The 20853-nt window shown below is 36.1% G+C and overlaps 1 protein-coding gene across 3 annotated transcripts in view; it reads left to right on the forward strand.

Moving 5' to 3' along the window:
• The window catches only part of LOC134529260 (uncharacterized), a 141044-nt gene that overhangs the window by 84726 nt on the left and 35465 nt on the right, over positions 1–20853 (forward strand). For all 3 annotated transcript variants that reach the window (XR_010074515.1, XM_063363160.1, XM_063363159.1), the window contains exon 2: positions 19595–19656. The gene's annotated coding sequence lies outside the window, so the exon portion shown is untranslated. The remainder of the gene's footprint in view (positions 1–19594; positions 19657–20853) is intronic.

The following is a 20853-nucleotide window of genomic DNA, read 5'->3' on the forward strand; positions in this document are numbered from 1 at the left end:
CGTCAAATAAGATGTTCCAGAGCAGGGGATGCAGGACAGAGCATTGGGGGCAACCCTTGGTTAACGTATTTCGACATCACAGGTGTTGAGCCTGAGTACTCCTGTGTGTTTGTCAAAGTAGTTTGCCAGCAGCCGATGTAAATTTGCGGGGCATTAATGTTCGCGGAGCCTCTTCAGAATCCCAGGCCACCATGTAGAGTCGAAAGCACCCGAGTTGCCAAGGAACACCCCTACAGGTATTTACTCTGACATGCTCTCACACAATATGTGACATCGTAAAGAGCATTGTCAGGGGGTGGTAGTGACAGACGCTCGAGTGAAAGCAAGGATAAGAAGGCTCGTCATGCGAGTCGCAGCCCCACATGCCACGAAAACATTACACCAGACAGCCCGCGGTTATGATGTAAACATTTGTTTCGCATTGCCAAACTAGCGATAGAGCAATGCAAAGAAAACTCTTACATTGCCAGGGGCTATAGAATAACGTCAAATAGTGGAAAGGTAAATGGCCAACATTCTAACGATAGTTACGTCTAATATTTGTGCAATTGAAGCTTTATATAAATTCCAGGCTCTACACTGCATTGTACATGCACAAGCTATCGACATGTTATTTCTACAAGAATGTACCATAGTTTAGGTTACATATTTTTAACAAAATAATATCTACCTTAACATTGGCACTCATGGTAGAGGCACTTTTATTGTCACTTATAAGCACATAGAGCTTACACTCTTCAGGGAGCATACATTCGGAAGAATAAACGTGCCAAAACATTTTTAGATAGAGCCTTTTTACATCTGTCCGGAATGACAGCACAGGCATTTTTTTAGGTGGGGATTTCAATTCAATAATTAAACCCATTGAACATATTGGAGGCAACCATTAAATAAACACTTCATTGCAAGAACTTGTTACAGCTATACAAGTAGAAGACATGGTAGATATCTTCCCCATACCAACACCGTGTTAATCGTTCCATGGATATTCCTCTAGCTCAAGCTTAGACATGTTTTTTGTTTTAGTATCACAGCGGAACAATGCCAGGACAGTGGTGGTGACTTATGATACCATGGTTGTATGCACAGTGGCAGCCCCGAAAGTTTTACCAATGCCAGGATGGAATTATTGGAGACTACAGATGCGATTACTGGAGCAAACAGAAGTGGACGATGATTTCCGAAAGTGCTGGCAACAATGGTTGTGGTACAAGCAATGATATGCGGATGTAGTTGATCGGTGAGAAAACTGTGTCAAACTAGGGATTACCAAACCATTTAAATACCACAGAGTATGATGACGACAGGCACAAGGTTCTGTCCTCTACTTGTACAAAAGGGCGCCGAGAGAACTAAGAGATGGATACGAACATGCTGGAAAAATCCCATTGACTGAAAGAAAAACTACTGGCCATACACCGAGCTAACATGGAAAGTCGATTCATCTTCAATAAACCTCAGAGTGTGGTCCAACAAGAACGGTTTAGTATCCACTTCCTCACGCGGGAGCGGATGATGCGGAACAAAAGGCACATAAGTGCTATAATGAATGGAGACGGTGCGGTAATTAGGGATTCAGCCACGATCCTAACAGCATTTACGAGTACATACAAAGAGCTTTATACTGAACATACAATCGATTTTGCTGCATGAACACGATATCTCGACATATATGACAGCAGCCTCGGTGACGTGGCACAGTATGGAATGGTGGCAGAACCAATATCATCGTTCGTCGAGCTCCGAAAACAAAATCCCCTGGCATAAATGGTATAACATATGAATTTTCCAGCATTATTGGCCGATAATTCGAGGTGAATTCTGCGAATTGGCTCGAACAGTCATCCAATGAGGATGCCTGGGGTGCACACAAACATAAGAAATTATTTTTCTCCTTCCTAAGGTGAAACAATTACATGAAATCACTCATTATAGGTCTGTCACAATTTTTTGTGCTGACTACAAACTAATAGCATGGGTGTATGCTAATCGAATAAAAACAGTGCTCTTGAATGTGATTGGACCTGATTAACATTGTGCAGTGCAGGGAACATCCATTGCACACACCACCACCGCATGCAGGATTTTCAGATACTGGTTCAAAATCCCCGGTGCTATAGCTCTACTGAACATTTATCTCGAGAAAGCCTTTGACAGGGTGAATTGGACATTTTTGGACAGGGTTCTTGAGCACCTACGCTTCCCACCAATGCTCCTGGCAACATTAATTACATTCTGCGGGGATCTAACTTCCAGGATGTCTATCAAAAGCAGATTTTGTGACAAATTCCCAATCCTGTCATCTGTTAGACAAGGGTGCCCGCTCTCGATGGCGCTTTTCGTAATATACATCGGGATCATTATGAGGGAGTTCAACACCACTCTCTCAGCCCTGAGTATTAATGGGAACCAATTAATATGCATTGGCTACACAGACGATGTCACAATAATTCTGAGCAAAGAGGCAGAAATAACATATGTTCACATGAGTCTATCCCGGGATCACCAAGCTACACAGGCTAAAAGCAACTTCTCAAAAACGCACATCCTTAACTTGAAAGCAGAACCCGATGTGATCGCTTTACCTCATCCCTTCCAACCCACAGATGCGATACGAACGCTTGGAACAAAACTTAACAGCAACATATAGCAGACAATTACAGAGAATTGGGATAAATTTGCTCAAAGGTACATGACAACTTGCTCGAATTCCACCTCCGAAATCTTGAACGCATACGAACGTATGCTCCCTGAAATGTGTAAGCTCTAAGTGCTTATTATTCAGAGAATATACATTATCAACACCTACTCACTGTCACAGTTGTGGTACATGGCGCAGGTGTTCCCAATGCCATCATCTATAGCAGCTCGCATCAGGCAGTATGTAGGATGGTTTATTTGAAAAGGTTCCCTTTTCATGGTCGACAGAGTTCAAATAACGATTCCTGCTATCAAAAAATTTTCTAGGACTCATTTAAAACGAGCAGAAAGCAAAAGCTTTATTCCAGAAGTCCATCATACAGAATGTCTTAATGAGTGGACTTTCATCGGCTTTGTACACAGAAGCATGGGATGCTATAGGGAGGTTTCGCTGGCACTACAGTACAGCCGCAGAGCATGTAAAGACCACCGTTTCAGGACTCCCGGGTGGAAAAAATGTGTCATCTTGTTTCCTCTATGATTTTCATCAAACAACTACCGTGCCAAAATCCAGACCAAGATTCTATCATTGTGTTGGACGCAAATATGGAAAAATATCGCGAAATTGGAACTACCCACTCATAATCGTGCCGCAGCCTTTTGCTTTTTTAAACGACCTGACTTCCACCTAATATCGCAGGAAAAGAGTCACGCTAACCCAGGACCACTGGTGTGAACTCTGTGGCTATCGCGACACTGTTGTACATCGAGTGTATGACTGCGCTTTCTCGTGCTATTTGTGAGAGTTGTGTCAACGAACACTTTCAAGACATCTAGGAATACCACAGAGAGATGTGTGTGCGGACAGGATGTGCTATATTGACATATAACGTTTCCGACTATGAAGAGGAGGGCTGCCGTGTGGCTCATGACAAACTTGATTGCTTTCGTGTTTAAACCGCCAGTGCAATACATATAGGGAGACTTCATCTCCCAGTTACAACGTGACAGGTGGTTAGTGGTCAAAAGGAACACCTTAAGAAGATGATATGGATGTTACCTTTTCCTGTTTTTAAAACATTAATGGTAGAACATGTTGGTTGTTGATATGAAAGAATGTTACCCATTTGTACACCCTTCTTCCAAACTTAGTTCTGTAATGTGAATTTACCAGCAACAATTTTCTAATAAAAAAAATGGTCAAGTGCATGGCCTGGAAATCTTCCGGTTTTAGTTCAATACCCACTGGTACTTTTTTTTACATTTTCTTTTCTTCATTTCTCACATTTGTAAACTGTTAATCACAGATTCTTAATATGTCTAAACAGTTAAATTACATAATTGTGTAAGGTTTTGATTAAAATCGCAAACCATGCTCTACAGTACATACAATTTAAAACTGTATCATTTATACAATCCTGTTAAAAATGTATATATAAAAATTTAATTATTTACCATAAACTTTACTATATAGAATATATTAATTTAAAATTAATAGCTTTAACTGTTTCAATATATATTCAATTTTTGTAATCAATAAGAAATAAAAAATTAAAATGTAAAGAAACTTTCAATGGGTAGTGAACCCTAGCTGCCGAAATGCCAGGCCATGCGCTTGACCACTGCGCCACACCCCTGAACTCAAAATCTTGAAGACATATTCCTTAAACAATTTTTAGACTTAACTAACAAGTTCGGAAAATTTTTAATGTATTAGTACAGATTAGGCATTTACCATGCACCCAAACCAATGAAAAAATAGTTATGTGTGAAAATTTTTTAATACATTGAGATGGTATTAGTAAAAATATATTTTATACGGTATTCTGATTTAAAACAATGCTAGTGATGCATTCAATTACTACTAACGCCATTATTTCACAGGATACCGCGAGCTTCACTAAGCCGACGAGACATGTCCAGGCAAAGGATAGGAAGTTGCCAGACCTATCTATATGACAGTGATAATGACTAGCACGCATCTAGGTTGCAGAGACGAAGCCAAATAACCAAATGCAAGCCTTCGGTAAGCTTGCAGACAGCAAGTCTGATTTTCAGGTCAACATAAGTTTGAATCATTTTTTTTTGTGTCAGGTTCTCACGATAAGTATAATTCAAGTCTATGGCAAGCTTACAGCTAGCTGTCATGTGAAGTAGGATATTATTACATTACTTCGTATTAAAATAAATTGCCATATTTGGCTTTTTGATGTTATAATTCTTTGGGCTCATTATGAAAAATGATAGTGAATTTTTACGATGCGTGCGCACCATGCAACAAAATATTCACAGGATAAAAAAGGCTAAATACAAATAAAAATTATATAAGGACAGTAGTATAGGAATGTTTGTCCGAGAGCTGAGTTTTAGGTGAGGTGTTAGGTGGAGTGAATGACGAAAGACCTCTGATCTCACAGTGGCCATCTTGGATGACATTGACCTGGAACTTTGACTTTAGAACTTGGCCTTGACCTTTGACCTCAGTCGCAACCTTTGATTCCACCATATTGTCATCGAGTGCCCCAATCCCCAAACATTGTAATTTTTGTTCTGGCCCCGTCTTGAATTCAAATAACATGTTCTTCATTTTGGATCTGATGTTATAACCATTTTTTTAGAGTCTGAGGTCATGTCCACCATATTGTTTTCGTCTGCAGGAGGCTGCTATCTTGAATGAAGACATGATATCCATCTGCTTTTTTTGTTCTGTTGGAGGCCACCATCTTGGATACCGATATCTTTGTTTCTGCTGTTTGTTCCTAGAGAGCGCCAGCATCGCTCTACCTCATGCACATAAGGTCTATGTTCCATGACCTGCTACTGTGGTGGTCACTATCAACACAATAAGTTTATATTTGTATAAAATACATATAGGAAACTCTGGGATTTGAACCATTACAGCTCTGACCTCTGAGTTGGAAAACATATTTCTTTAATCGCACAGCCAACGAGACAATTACCAGACCGAGAATTAAATAAGTTATATAAAAATTAACACATTCAGACTGAGCTGCCATATTTATCTTTTAATAAATGATAACACGAGTGCTAGTTAACACACAACACCTGCTAGAGAGTACTCCCGCCATCTTGTTCACTAATTTGTATCAGGAGTGCTAGTGCCACATAGAACACACAACATCGGCGAGAGGGCGCTGTCACCATAATAGTTTTTTACCCGCTAAAGTTCAGGAATCATTTATTACTCTGACGTCCACCATTTTTAAATTTGGGTGCCAGCTTGAAATTCTCTAATTATTGAGATAAAGATTCGTAAAAAATCCTAAAATTATCAAAAACTTACTAGTAAATATATTAATTAGATATATATCCATCCTTTGTTCGATCCTTATTCGAATGCAAAAAAAAAAATACAATTGAATTATAATTACCAAAAAAAAAATTACAGGTTCGAGAAAAAACAACAAAAATACAAATAAAAAACTTATTACATAAATTCTACAAGTTCAAAAAAATTACAACTGTTTCTCGATGTCTGCAGTCTTCTTATAAAGCAAAGCGAGTTGTTTGCATGCATTTACATGGGTTTTCAAGGCATCTCCACATGTCAGTCGAATAACCAGCCACATCCAGTCGGTGGCCAGGTACTTCAGTCGGCTGGTCAGGCTAACATGTCAAGTTGATTGCAAGGTGCTAGCGCTTCTAATATCGAGCACTGAAAAAAAAATGGTGCCTCGGTCTGAAAAAATTGATGATATTATATATTCGATTTATAAATTACAAGTCCAAATGTGTGTTATTTTTATTTGCCTTATTTAATTCTCTGTCTGGTAATCGTTTTGATGGCCGTGCGGTTAAAGGCGTATGTTTTCCAACCCAGAGTCAGGGGTTTGATGGTTCTAATTACAGCATTACCAATGTATTTTGTATAAAAATTAAATTTAATATGTTGATGAGAACCACAACATCAGCAGGTAATATGTAATGGTTTGCGGTTCGCTGTTTGCAGTTCCCAGTTTGCAGTTCGCAATTTTTTAGTTTGCAGTTCCCAGTTCGCAGTTTGCAGTTCGCAGTTCACAGACCGCTAAATTCGCAGTTGTCAGTTTGCGGTTTGCAATTAGCATTTTTACGATTGCATTTGTAGCTCGTAGTTCGCAGTTCGCAGTTCGCAGTTCGCAGTTTGCACTACCCAGTTTGCAGTACGCAGTTTGCGGTTTACGGTTTTGTGGTTGGCTGTTTGCGGCTAGCAGTTCGCATTTGAAGTTCGCATTTTTCAGTTTGCAGTTCGCAGTTTTCTGTTTTAAAATTGTGGTTTGAGAATTGCGTTTTGCGGTTTAAGGTTCACATTTGCACTACGCAGTTTGCAGTTTGCAGTTTGAAGTTCGCAGTTTGCAAATTGACATTTGTGGTTTGCGGTTGGCAGTTTGCGGTTTGTGGTTTGCAGTTTGCAGTTTGCAGTTCGCAGTTTGCAATTGGTAGTTTGTGGATTGCATTTTACAGTTGGCAGTTAGCAATTTGCAGGTTACAGTTTGCTGTTAGCCAATAGAAGTTCTCAGTTTGCAGTTCGTAGTTTCCAGATAGCAGTTCGCAGTTTCCAGTTCGCAGTTTTCAGTTCGCATTTCGCAGTTCGAAAATTCGCAGTTGTCAGTTTGCGGTTTGCAATTTGCAGTTTTACAGTTGAGGTTTGTAGCTCGTAGTTCGCAGTTCGCAGTTTGCACTTCGCAATTTGCAGTTCGCAGTTCGCAGTTCGCAGGTAATTTTAAACAGTTTGTAGTTAGCTGTTTGCATTTCGCAGTTTGGCAGTTGGCTGTTCGAAGTTTGCCATTCGCAGTGTGCTGTTTAAAGTTTGTGGTTTGCGATTTCGGTTTGCAGTTAGCAGTGTGAAGTTCGCTGTTCGCAGTTTGAAAATTGCCGTTTGTGATTTGCGGATTGCGGTTTGCAGTTTGCAGTTTTCATTTGTGATTTATATTTTGCAGTTTGCTGTTCGCAGGTTGCTGTATAAAGCTTGTGGTATGTGGATTGTGGGTTGTGGTTTGTAGTTCGCAGTTTGAAGTTTGCAGTTCAAAGTTTGCAAATTGCCTTTGCGGTTTTCGGTTTGTGGTTTGCAGTTAGCAGTTCGCAGTTTGCAGTTCGTAGTTCGCAGTTTATTGTTCGCATTTCGCTTTTCACACATCGCAGTTCTCAGTATGCCGTTTGCAGTTTGCAATTCGCAGTTTGCAGTTTGCAGTTTGCTGTTCGCAGTTCGCAGTTTTCATTTCGCAGTTCGCAGTTCGCATTACGCAGTTTACTGTTCGCAGTTCGAAAGTTTGCATTTCGCAGTTTGCAGTTCGCAGTTTGCAGATAGCAGTTCGCAGTTCGCAAACTGCCATTTACGGTTTTCGATTTGCGGTTTTTGGTTTGCGGTTTGCAGTTGCAGTTTGTAGTTCGCATTTTGCATTTCGCAGTTAAAAATCAGCAGTTTTTAGTTCGCAGTTTTCTGTTTGCAGTTCGCAGTTTCTAGTTCGTAGTTTGCAGTTCTCTGTTTGCATTTCACAGTTCGCTGTTTGCAAATCGCCGTTGCGGTTGGTGGTTTGCGTGTTGCAGTTGTAGTTTTCATTTTGATATTTGTAGTTCGCAATTTGCAGTTCGCAGTTTAAAGTTTGCAGTTCGCATTACGCAGTTCGCAGTTTGCAGATCGTAGTTCTGAGTTTGCAGTTTGCAGTTGGCAATTTGCTTATTGAATTTTGTGCTTTGCGGATTGTGGCTTGCGGTTCGCATTTGCAGTTTACAGTTAGCAGTTTGCTGTTTGAAGTTTGTGGTTTGCGGATATTGGTTTGCGGTTTACGGATCGAGTTTGCAGTTCGCAGTTAGCTCCACGCAGTACGTAGTTAGCAGTTTGCAGTTCGCAGTTCGCAAACTGCCGTTTACAGTTTTCGGTTTGTGGTTTGTGGTTTGCGGTTTGCAGTTGCAGTTTGCAGTTGGCATTTTGCATTTCGCTGTTTGCAATTCGCAAAACTTTGTTTGAGGTTTGTGGTTTGCGGTTCGCTGTTTACAGTACACAGTTTGCAGTTCACAGTTTGCATTTCGCAATTGGCAGTTAGCAGTTCGCAGTTTCAGTCACAGTTTGAAGTTCGCAGTTCGCAAATCGCAAATTGCCGTTTGCGGATTTCGGTTATTTTGTTTGCGGTTTTTGGTTTGTGGTTTGCGGATTGCCGTTTGCAGTTCGCATTTGCAGTTCGTAGTTTCAGTTTGCAGTTTTTCAGTTCGCAGTTTGCAGTTCGCAAATACGCATTTTGCGGTTTTGTGGTTTGCGATTTGAGGATTGCTGTTTGCAGTTTGCAGTTTTCATTTTGTAATTTAAAGTTTGCAGTTTGCAGTTCGCAGTTTGCTGTATAAAGCTTGTGGCATGTGGATTGTGGGTTGTGGTTTTAGTTCGCAGTTCAAAGTTTGCAAATTGCCGTTTGCGGTTTTTGGTTTGTGGTTTGCAATTAGCAGTTCGCAGTTTGTAGTTCGTAGTTCGCAGTTTACAGTTCGCATTTCGCTTTTCGCACATCGCAGTTCTCAGTATGCAGTTTTCAGTTCGCAATTTGCAGTTCGCAGTTTTCAGTTTGCAGTTTGCAGTGCGTAGTTCGCAGTTTGCAATTCGCAGTTTGATGTTCGCAGTTCGCAGTTTGCATTTCGCAGTTTACTGTTCGCAGTTCGTAGGTTCGCATTTCGCAGTTTGCTGTTCGCAGTTTGGAGTTTGCAGTTCGCAGTTTTCTGTTTGAATTTTATGCTTTGCGAATTGCGGTTCGCATTTGCAGTTTGCAGTTTGCAATTTTTGCAGTCTGTAGTTTGGCCGTTCGCAGTTTACAGTTCGCTGTACGAATACGTCTATCGCCGTTTGCGGTTTTTCGGTTTGCAATTTGCGGTTTTCGGTTTGCAGTTGCGGATTGCGGTTTTACTTTGCGGTTTGCAGTTGGCAGTTTGCTTTTGGCAGTTAGCAGTTCGCAGTTTGCAGTTCACAGTTTGCAGTACGTAGTTTGCATTTAACAGTTTGCAATTTGCAAATTGCAGGTCGCAGTTTGCAGTTCACGATTTGCAGTTCACAGTTTGCAGTTCAAAGTTTGCAGTACGCAGTTGGCAGTTTGCAGTTTGCAGTTTCAGTCACAGTTTGAGGTTCGCAGATTAAGTTCTCAGTTCGCAGTTCGCAAATTGCCCATCGTGAAAATATAACGGTGTGCTTTTGCGCACCTATCTCTGTCTCTGTCTAACAACTTGTGACGTCACTTTGGAGGGATTTGTTTTAGTTGGTATAGCGAAATGGTTAGTAAACTGTGTTCATGTACTTTTCAAACTGCGAATATTAAAAGAACATACAAGTGCATGCTATGTGGTTTTCACAAAAATAAAGTTTAAGAACCATTTTTCACTTATAATATTAGTTCTTCAAGAAAATATATGTTTAAATGTTTTTTTCCCCCATTTTTGTTTCTTCGTCCGCCAGACTCCTTGGTTGCAAATGGACGAGAACGTGGAATGTCAGTTTGTAGCAATTGGTTTGCAAGTTAAGGTAATAATTGCCATATGTTTGTAGCATAGATAAAAATATTGTTTTGTTAATAACAAGTAGTTATAAAAATGCATAAAATTTGGTTTACTAGGTGAAGAGAGAAATATAAGTATGTTGATATTTTCAAGCAGTCACATTGGACTAACGTTTTAAAGATTGTTACATTACAGTAAGGTAGTAAAAGTTACCATTTGTTTTAATGTGTAAGTGTGGCTTTTATGAAGGTGAAGCCTATGAATGTCGGTTTTACTGTAGGATTCATTAAAATGAGTTCTTACAACTTTCACCTGAAAACTTAACCTTGAAAATAATTTCCCAAAACTAACCTTTAATATAGGTATATACATTTATTAAGAAGAAAAGTGGTTATGAAGTTCATGGTATTAAAACAAATAATAGACTGAAAAATCGATACAGTTTTTTTTTATTATACCTACTGCAAATGTGTGAAGCTACATGCTTTTCTTTAGAAAAAAAAGTAAAAGGACTAAACATTTTGGTTAGCTCGGTAATATTCATACGTCGCATCTTCTCTGTAAATAAAATAATGATTTTTTTTTTCAGTACTACAGGTGTTCTTTGTTTGACTCTGAAAACAATGTTGATAAATTCTTATTGGTTTCTGAGAAATCACTGTTTACAGCTTACATTACAATAGCTATTCATTGACGTGGCCACCTCCATTTTTGGCTTTCCTGGTGGGGCCGTGTGTGTGTTTAGGAAAACTGTATGAGCAAATGTAACATTCTTCACATCAGTCCATTCTGAGACCACGTTTATGCATTTTAGGTGTTAATATTACAAATTTGTGATATTGTGAGAATGGTTGATTATGTTAGTATAGCTACATTAAAATACATACTGGAAAATAATTTTAATGATTAGTTTGGATTTAACAATTTAAGATGTAGTTATTCTGACCTAACCAACTGTACACATAATTTCACAGTACTTATATATAACTTAACCTAATCAATGTCCATATTTTTTGAAGGACAATTCTCTAATTCTTATAATATGTGCTATTAAGGTTGCACGAACGAGCAGCGAACTTTGGAACTGTTCGAGCATCATAATGAACTGGTGTGAAACGTTTATTAAGTTGCTACACTAAAGTGCAATTGCGGTGGCCGTGTCGCTGCATAAGCTACCCATACCAACCTGTAAACAGTAATTTCTCAGAAACCAGTATTAATTTAGAAAAGCTGTTGTCAGGGTAAGTAGAGAAACTCATTTAATGTTCCAAAAAATCATTTTCGCAATTTTATTATTATATTTACAGAAAATCCCTAACGTAAGAATATTACCGTTCTCTCTCTTTTAAAGTTTAAATTTCCACCTTTTTACTTTTGCACTTTCCAAATTTTCTCATATTTCTTCCAAGAGTGTAAGTGAAGGCCACACCTGTCTACCTATAGAATTTTATCTGTTATTTTTAAGTTAATTATGTTATTTAAACTTATCTTGTAAAAAAAATTGATTTTGTGTGTGTAGTGCATGTATAATTTAAAAAAAAAAGTTGTTGATTTTTGTTTCTTGCTCTGATAAAAATAGCAAGCTGATAATAACAAAATATTTTGTTGCATCATATAGCCTACTTTGCGCTGTGTACTCATTATTGTGATTCCAGAAAAATTGTAACAAATTTTTTTTATTACATTTTGCCATGCCTATTAACAGCATTAAGCCTTAGAAATAGGCACAATACAATTAAGAATAGGTATATAATGACATTACATCAAGAGATGATACCTCCACCAAAATACACACATAAACAACATTACTAACAATAAACAACATTTTTATAACATTTACAGAGACAACAACAAGACTAGACAAAAAAGAACTATACACATTTTGTGATAAAGGTCATGCTTTTGATCCCAAAACCTCTGCATGATAATTATTTTTTGAACAAAACTGGTACAGAACTATGGACTCAAAACCTTACCTGTACTTTATACCTAGAGCGCACCATGTCTCCCTTTATTTCTTTTTCACACCCCACGATGGAGCATAGAGGTGCAATAGTAAGACACTAGACTTGCATTATGAAGGGTTTAGATTTGAATCCCTGTTGTATATATTTACTGTTGTTACTTTTGTTGTAACAGTGGTTAGGTGACAGGAATCCGTGTGTGCTCCCCTAGAGTGGTGCAACGCACAAGCGATAAGCAATGAACACATTACTGGTAGATGGAAGTTTGCTCTGCTCATATTGAAGGATTTTTTTATTACCAACAGAAAATTTAAAAGCAAACAATATGTAAATTAGCATAGAGAACAGATATTTTTAATATTTAAAAACATATGTTTTAACCTCTTAAATGCAGATGTGTCGCTGCTCTCTTTCTCCCATCACTTTTCTGGCAATAGTGGACCACATGGCGTGGTCTGGTCATCACGCCAGCCATTTGCAAAGCAGAGCCTTTTAACTATCACATTATATATATATATAGTGTAACTAACCGTGCTAATAAATATGTACTTCTGAAACAATGTGTATTTTTTTGTGTAATCAGGAGCTGAAAGAGTGAGGCGTGTGGGATGCCTGAAGAGCCCAAGTGTAAATCACTTCAGTAACATCGAAAGCGTGCTTGTTGCTAAGATCTGGCATGGTCTGTGTTAGGGTGCTACAAAGGGGTTCAAGTCTCGTTCCTTACACGGGCGACTGTATCTCAGTAGGGTCTGTGTGCCCTTCCACACAGTTGCTTGTGCGAAGCACACTATCAAAATAGAACCTGATACACAAAGTGCATATCAGATGGCTCCCTGATGGGGCAAAAGTTAACACAAGTATACTCTGCATACATCAAGGATTTCCTGCAGAAAATGAAGTGTGGTTGCTGAAATTACAGGTGCAGTGAGAAGAAAAAACTATTTACATTGTGAATTTTAATTAGTGCTCCATTTTTGTATTTTTTTCCTAGAGTCAAATTCTATTCTCTGTGTGTGACAAATTTTGTGAGTATTTAATTAATGCAACCAGTTTTGAGTAGCTGAGACAGTTTAATAATGTGTGAAATATAATTGTTGGGGGCGGATTTATAAAAGGCCCAGAAGTATATACTTACATTTTTTTTCTTACTAATTGAATTCAGTAGTTATATTAGGTAAATGTGTGCAATCTGTGAGTTCACTATCCCATACTTTATAAGTTTTGCATGTGCTTGAATTGGCTATAATAACTTTTAAAATAACTTTAAAAATTATGACCTCTTGTGACATTTGATTAATGTTCTATTTTTATCTATAAATTATTCAAATACTTTGAATAGTGAGTCATTAATTTAATTACCCTCTAATAGCCACATCATCTTGAATTTTTTCGTATTTTTGCTATAATTATAATTTTGAACTATTTACCCCAATGTTCGGCATATCAAGGCATAAATCGTATTTCCCAGACCTTCTACACCTTGTTGAGATCCACATATTTACCACAGACTCTAGTGTAAGCGCTGCGAAGAAATAACTTATTATTTCACATGAGCATCTTCAACAATAAAGATAATCATGCAAGTTCACAGGTGTCGACTTCAAAAAGCAGCCAGAGCTAAGTCCTATGCTTTGTGAAACCCAAAAAGATCACGGATCTTTATTGCAAGCGGTATCAAAACAATTGGAATTTTAAGCTTGAGAAACCTTATACCCTTGATTTAGATTATAACTTAAAACATTTATATAAATAAAAACTGTATCATAGGCATTAAAATGTAAATTACTGGAGATTTTATAACAATTAAAATAATAAAAATAAATAAAAGTTTTACATACCTATTCATGATTCACAGTGGATTTCCCATTGGTGTTACACAAAATATCCTAGGTAGTCATCTACTCATGTGGAAATGTCATTCAGAACCACAGATATTCTTCCTTCTGCTCTCCTGAAGATCATATTTAAAATCACAGGACTAAATATTTGACACGTGAAATATTGATTGACATATTGGCCAGTGCACTGTTTACACTTAATTATATTGTAAAAATACTTTCAACGTAAAATAATAATTCAGGGAAATCACATTGATGTAGCATGGACATGAAATTGATTCTTCCATTTTACGTTGAATTTCTAGATAATTTTGTATATATATCTATTGTATATGTATTTATAAGTGATGTAAAACCCATAGTTTTTTTATTCAATTCACACTGACCCTAGCACTGGTCTTTGGGCTGAATACCTTTCATTACTTCTTAAAGTTTGTGTACTTGGCAATTTTTCCTTTTAATTTTTTTGCAAATATTTGAAAACTTATTTCTTTGTTTAGTTTTCTTAGTCTTATGTATGTCCTTACTCTTGCTAAACACAAAATAACTTCAAAAGGAACTTTCAGTCTAACAGGTTCAGGGAGTTCTGCGACAGTTTTTTTGGCAAGTTTGTCAAATAAAAGATCTGTATTCAAAAGTTTGCTTCCATGCATACTGTAGAATTCTGTTTCAAGCTGTGCTGTAACTTTAATTAGCTCTTGACTTGGATACAATAAATTTCCTCGTGATATGTGATGAAGCCAGTCTGTTCCTTCGTTTTCACTGCTTTGGTTAGCAGATTTTACCCCAAGATGAGTATATTTATCTCTAAATCGATATGCAATGTTGCCTGCAATATATTTTAAACCTTCATTACTGACTATTTCTTTTTGTTCAAAATTTCCAATCAAACTTTCCAGTTCTGTTGTTATTTCAAAATTTATGAGTTGACTAGTACCCAGATTATCATTTTCAAAAACTTCTGAAGAAAAATCACTTGCTTCAGTTGTATCTTCTTTCAAAATATGGTTTGTTCCTTTAGTGATCGGTGTCAACATCTTCTGTGTTATACAGATTTCAATGTTTTCATCCAAAGGCTCGACCAAACATTTTTCTGCATTTGATTCTATATCCTTTGTGCTCTGTGTGAATATAGCAGAAGAGTTTTTGCCAAGAATATACCATTTTAGTCTGTATTTGAAGTCAAGTGGAGTAGGGTGGTCATTTGATCCTCCCATACCTCGTATGTAGGAAAATAAATTCTCTAATATGTCCTGGTTAAGTCTGTATGTTAATAAATAGTCAATGCCACAGCGAGATTGTAAATAGGCAATTATTTGCAGCAAAGAAGTGTTGCTGAGTATGATTCCTTTTTGAAACTGAATCAAGGACTTATGATTACCCACAGTCATGGTAGACACTACTTGAGTAACTTCATTCACAAGGGTAGTTTGATTAACTATATCTGTTCCAAAAGCATTGCACCCAACATGACTCCCGAATTTTGATTTAGAGTTGAAGAGATCAAACCAGTCATTGATGAGTTTAACAAATTTTGAAGTTGCTTCCCAGTTAACTTCTTTTAGAAATCCATTAGCTCCAGAGTATTCAATTGCTTTTGAGACAGTGTTGGAGAGTAACTGGGCAGCAGGTTTCACTTTTTGTCTTTCAGTTCCCTTTAAATCTAGATGATACTTGCTTATTTTATGTGCCAGTGTTATCTCAGTACTGGAAGCTGTCAGTAAAAATTCAAAACATCTTTTGTTAACAGTAGTACCATCAGTAACAAAACCATGATCAAGTAAGTGATTTCTTAGCAGTTTCAGAAAATGGGGAACATCAGCAAAGAAGAAGATTTTCAAACATTTGTCTCTTGGATGATAAATATAGCACTTGCTGGTATGTTTAATACCAAGTTGTGACCACAAACTCATATTTCCTACCCCCATGTCACATGTTATGCCAACTAATACATAACCTGCATCATACAATTTTGATGTCAAGTCTGAGATAATGTTCTCATTCATTGGTTGGTCGAACTGATAATAAATTGGTTGTCTCCATTGGCCAATTAATCCGCGAACCATTACTGTTTGGCAGCATTTATGGGGTCCTAAATTTTTTTGATTTTTTTTGTAAATGCAAATCTTGTTTGAAATATAGATCTCATCAAAAGTTAAAATGGTCAAACGCTGTAAAATGTTTGATCCAAGTGATTTACTTTTCATGAGATGGATGACTTCATTCAGAGGCCCAGGACTCAACTCCAAAGTTGTAGCCCATGCTCGTAGTGTTAAAAGTCCTGGCAGAGGGAAATTATTTGCTCTTAAATAACGATACGCTTTTGGACTTAAACTTCTTAAGGAAATAGCAGATGTAATATCATCTGAATTCCATTTCACTTTACTTTTTGTTGGATTTCGCAGCATGTTTATTTGACCAGGTGTGAAAACTCTACTTAAAATATTTTGAAGTTGCTCTTCAGTGTTGTTTGCTTTTAAGAGTTTTTGTGATATTTCTGATTTTTCTCGTAAAAGCTGTTCAACCCTCAATTCCAAGTCACAATTTTCCTTTTCCAAAATTGATATTTTCTTTTTCAAGTCCTGGATTTTATTTTCATATGTTATTACTGATTCTAAACTTTTAATTTTGGGCTCAGGCTCAGTAACATGAATACTTTCAGAGGTGTTACTATTGTCAGACATGTCTCTTGTTGTAATATCAAGACTTACAGACATGTTACAAGTGTCAGACATGTAATCAGTTTCAGATGTCAGCATTTCCATGATGAGAGTCTTGACTTCAGTTTTGCGGTTCCGTCTTTCGACTCTACTTGACCTTTCCATATCAGAAGACTTATTTGTTTTGTAGTGACAGTTATACAAATTTTCAGTTGGGATGGCATCTGGTTTTAAATTTCTTGCATTTCTTGGTGTGTAATTCAAGAGTCGTTGTTGCATTGGAATTTGATAACATCTCTCATGGAAATGAACTGAACATATTCGAGCTGAAATTAAATCATAATCACAATTATTAAAATCACAATAAAATAATTACTTCAGAATCATATTTTACTGTATATACATAGTAAAGATTCAACTAATAGCTAGAATACTGGTTGCGTTATATTTAAAATTTTAACGAAGATAATGGCTTAAACAAAATTCATTAATTTAGATTTTATCAGATTAGTAATTATTATGTAAATTTATGTGACCTAGACTTAATTCATAATTTTTTTATGTGTATATTGTTTTGTGTTATATATATATAATATAAATTAACGAATTATATAAATGGTAAAGTATTTTAATAACAGACAAATTTTTAAAATTTTTTGTGTTTGAAATTTACGTTAATTGTAATGATTTATTTTTGTGTGTATGTTTATAAATGTATATATTAAAATCATTTCTTATTTTTTATTATCTCAAGTTCTTCAATGCCATAGTTTGCCTAGAACAAGAATAGGGTGGAAACCTTGTGTGTCCTAAAAGCATTTTAAACAATTTAGAATATTAAATGCTTAAGGGTGTGTTTCAACATAATGATATTTCAAAGTTTGTCTTTGGTGGCCAAGTATTTACTGGTCATGCTCATATGGTTGCTGGACTAAACATGCATTAATGACTTAACTCAAAAATCCTTGCATTAACTCATCATTGGTCATGTTACAATGTTACACTGTTAGTGGTGCGTGAAATTTTTTCGCACATTCGCTTCTTTCGCATCCACGCCCGTGGGGGCCCCAGGGCGGTAAGGCGTATGTAAACAGCGCTGGATTAACAAAACAAAAGGGGGGAAACCCTTAGACAGTCTATGTCTAAGTCTATAATAAGAACATATTTGAGTGAATAAAATAATACATATTGACTACTTGTTATTTATACTGTAATTATTTTGAGCATTAAAATTATTTTATAATACATAAACATATGTGTTTAAATACAACAAAAACTATTAGAAAATAAGTTGGTTTACTTTTAACTTTTCTTGAATATACCCAAGTAATGATTTAAGCACATGAAAAAATTAGATTATACAAGATAATAAAGTATAATTATAAGTGAATATTTTTAAACCCCACAGAATGTTTATGTTTGCAGGTTGGGCAGATGGGTGCCTCACACAATGAACGTATCTAACTTAAGGAAATATGTTTCAATACCAGTGCAGAAAACATAAAATAAACTCAATATGCAGTGTTATACCGATAATATTGATAACCTTCTTCTCCGGTTTTATAAACGTGACTGGCTGCGCAATGAGAAAAGTTCACACATACTAAGTATGCACACCAGTTAACAGAGACCTGTCACAAGTACAACAATGCATCATTCGTTGCAACCAGTTTGGGTGTTGGCCATTGAAAGTTGAAAACTCAGCTAAAAAAAAATACAATAGTGCTTAGACTTGTCTTCAAAAATAAAACCATATTTTTTTTCAGTGTCAGATAAATGATCATAGCAGGACTAATGACGGGTTAAGTTGATAATTAGTGATCAAAGAAGAAAATAGCTACACAGGTGTAGCACTCAATCCTTCATGAGGCAGCTAATACATACCCACTTGAAAGGAATCATCACACAGAAAATTTCTATGTACTTTGGTTGAATACACTACAAATTCATTCAGTAAGACACCCTTACAAAAATATCTATCTTCTCTGACTGAGGAGCATTTTAGTAATAATCTATATACTTTCAGAAATAACTTTGCCCAATAAAACTAATTTTATATTAAGCTTAATAAAACAAAAAATGCATTTAAATGAAGTATTTGTTTCATAAAATATGCAAATGGGATTTGCATTGTGTGCAGAACATGAAAAAGTTACATGTCAGGTAGGTACACATTTGAAATATAACTGATAACTAGAGCCAAGATTTGGTGGTGTTAAAAAAAGCAAATATTGTCATTGAAAATTGTCGATTTTGTCTTGGTCATTAAAAAAAATGTAATTAGTATAGATCATGCAAAATTACATTGAATAACTGCTTCAACAATTCATCTTAGGATAATAAAATATGTACATAAGATCATACTTCATTTATTGTTGAGAGTAAAGAAAAAGCAACTATATAATACATACAGTATTATTCTGTAATGTTTTTTAGCTCAATAAAAAAGTTATAAATCATAAAGTACAGCCAAACATTTTTATAAAATTCCGTGTCAAGAGTCAAGATATTATATATATATATATATATATATCAAAACCCAAGAAATAATGTTTTTGCAACCAATAAATATACATAAATTTTAAGTGGTCATGTGGATTAAAGTTTATTTCGGATGCCAAAATATTCCCAAATTTTATTTTTGGTTATTGTCACTTTTTTTTTTCATATGAATAAAAGCCCCAAGGGGTATCAGGGTAGGGTATCAGCTTTGAAAAAACTATCCTTGGAAACTAAATATATATAAACATAATATTTTATGGTTTTAAATAAAAGCCTGGACTAAAAATTTATGAAGTTCAATATTTTATTAGACAATATGAGGAGGTGAATTCAACTGTATTTAATTTTTTTCCCCCTTTTGCATTTCGGTGTTAGATGTGAATTTTCTTCCATTTCGATGTTTGGCAGTGTATTGACTTTAATTTCTCTGTTATTTTGGTTTCATCACTATTCACCATATAATCTTTCTCTACTGATAACTCTTAATCCTTGTAGGCTGCTTACCTTAAGTTATTTATTACAGATGTAAGGAAGCATCAAGAGTGCAAGCAGCTTACACCTCTGTGGCCTGTCTCTTCATGTAAGGTAGGGAATTATTGTAGTCCCATACATAGTGTTGCATGCAACATAAGAGCTGCTAGTGGTGACTATCATTTCACAAGACACAAAAAATGAAAGTTTGCACCATTTAATTCTAAAGAAATTATCTTTCAAGATTTTATGCAATGATTTGAGTAAGAGACTACTAAGAAATCTTCAGTAGTTATTAAAATTTTGCACATTTGAAATCCTATGTAATATGTAAGGTAAATAGACTGGCATTACATAGTGGAGGCCATGATAAAGCAATCAGATTACTTGCTCTTCAAAGTGTAGTAAGAACCGCGGCGAACATTATCATGCGTCCTACACACATTCATTTAGTCAGTCATCCATTCTGATCTCATCTAAACTTTTGCCTTTTAACAAAGACCTACAAGTTAAAAATGTTCAATACCTAATGGGAAATTGCCTTCCGGTGTTAGACTGAGTTATGTTGTCCATTATGTGGATGGTAAAGGTAAACCATTGCAGAATTAATGTGCCATCAGAAAACTGAATGGTCTGAGACTTCCTCACCATGCCACTGCATGATGTCACCATGTTTGATACTGAGCTGTAAGAGCTGATCATTGAGGTGAAAACAGGTTTGCTTTGTACACGTCTTAATTTTGCAAATGTTTTCTATTATATTTTTTTTTACCTCATATTTAAGAGACTCCCAATCTCTGTCCCTAAAATGTAAATAAAGATCTACTGGATGCATCATTAATAAAAAAAAAAGAGCATCCACGCTAAATCTGAAAACAAACTCTCTTGAGCTCACTAAGCTTAACGAATAAGGTTTTTATGCCTTATATTTTCTGCTAAACTTCTCTCATCATTAATTGCTATTAGTTTGTGTTTTTTTTCTCTTCCAAAATGGTTTTATATCAGTTGAAGCAATAGGCATAAGTACCCAGTAAGAAATCCCAAACTATCTTTGACTTTGTATATCACATAGGTACTATGTTATTAATTTGAAAGTGACTATGTTACAACTGAGATAGGGCCTAGCTGTGCTCATCATGATGAAATGAGTGCTTGTAATTTACTCTCATATGCCTACATTTCAGCTTACACTTAATGTTATTAAGGGGGAGTCTCAATATTCCAATTCATCTTCTGAAGAATGTAAAAGTAGGAGTTAACTTGGTTTGTGAAGAGGCTTAAAATAAACACTTAAAAAAAAAATAGTGAGCT

This window comes from Bacillus rossius, chromosome 2 (genome assembly GCF_032445375.1).
Source record: "Bacillus rossius redtenbacheri isolate Brsri chromosome 2, Brsri_v3, whole genome shotgun sequence".
In the NCBI taxonomy this organism is placed as follows: Eukaryota; Metazoa; Arthropoda; class Insecta; order Phasmatodea; family Bacillidae; genus Bacillus; species Bacillus rossius.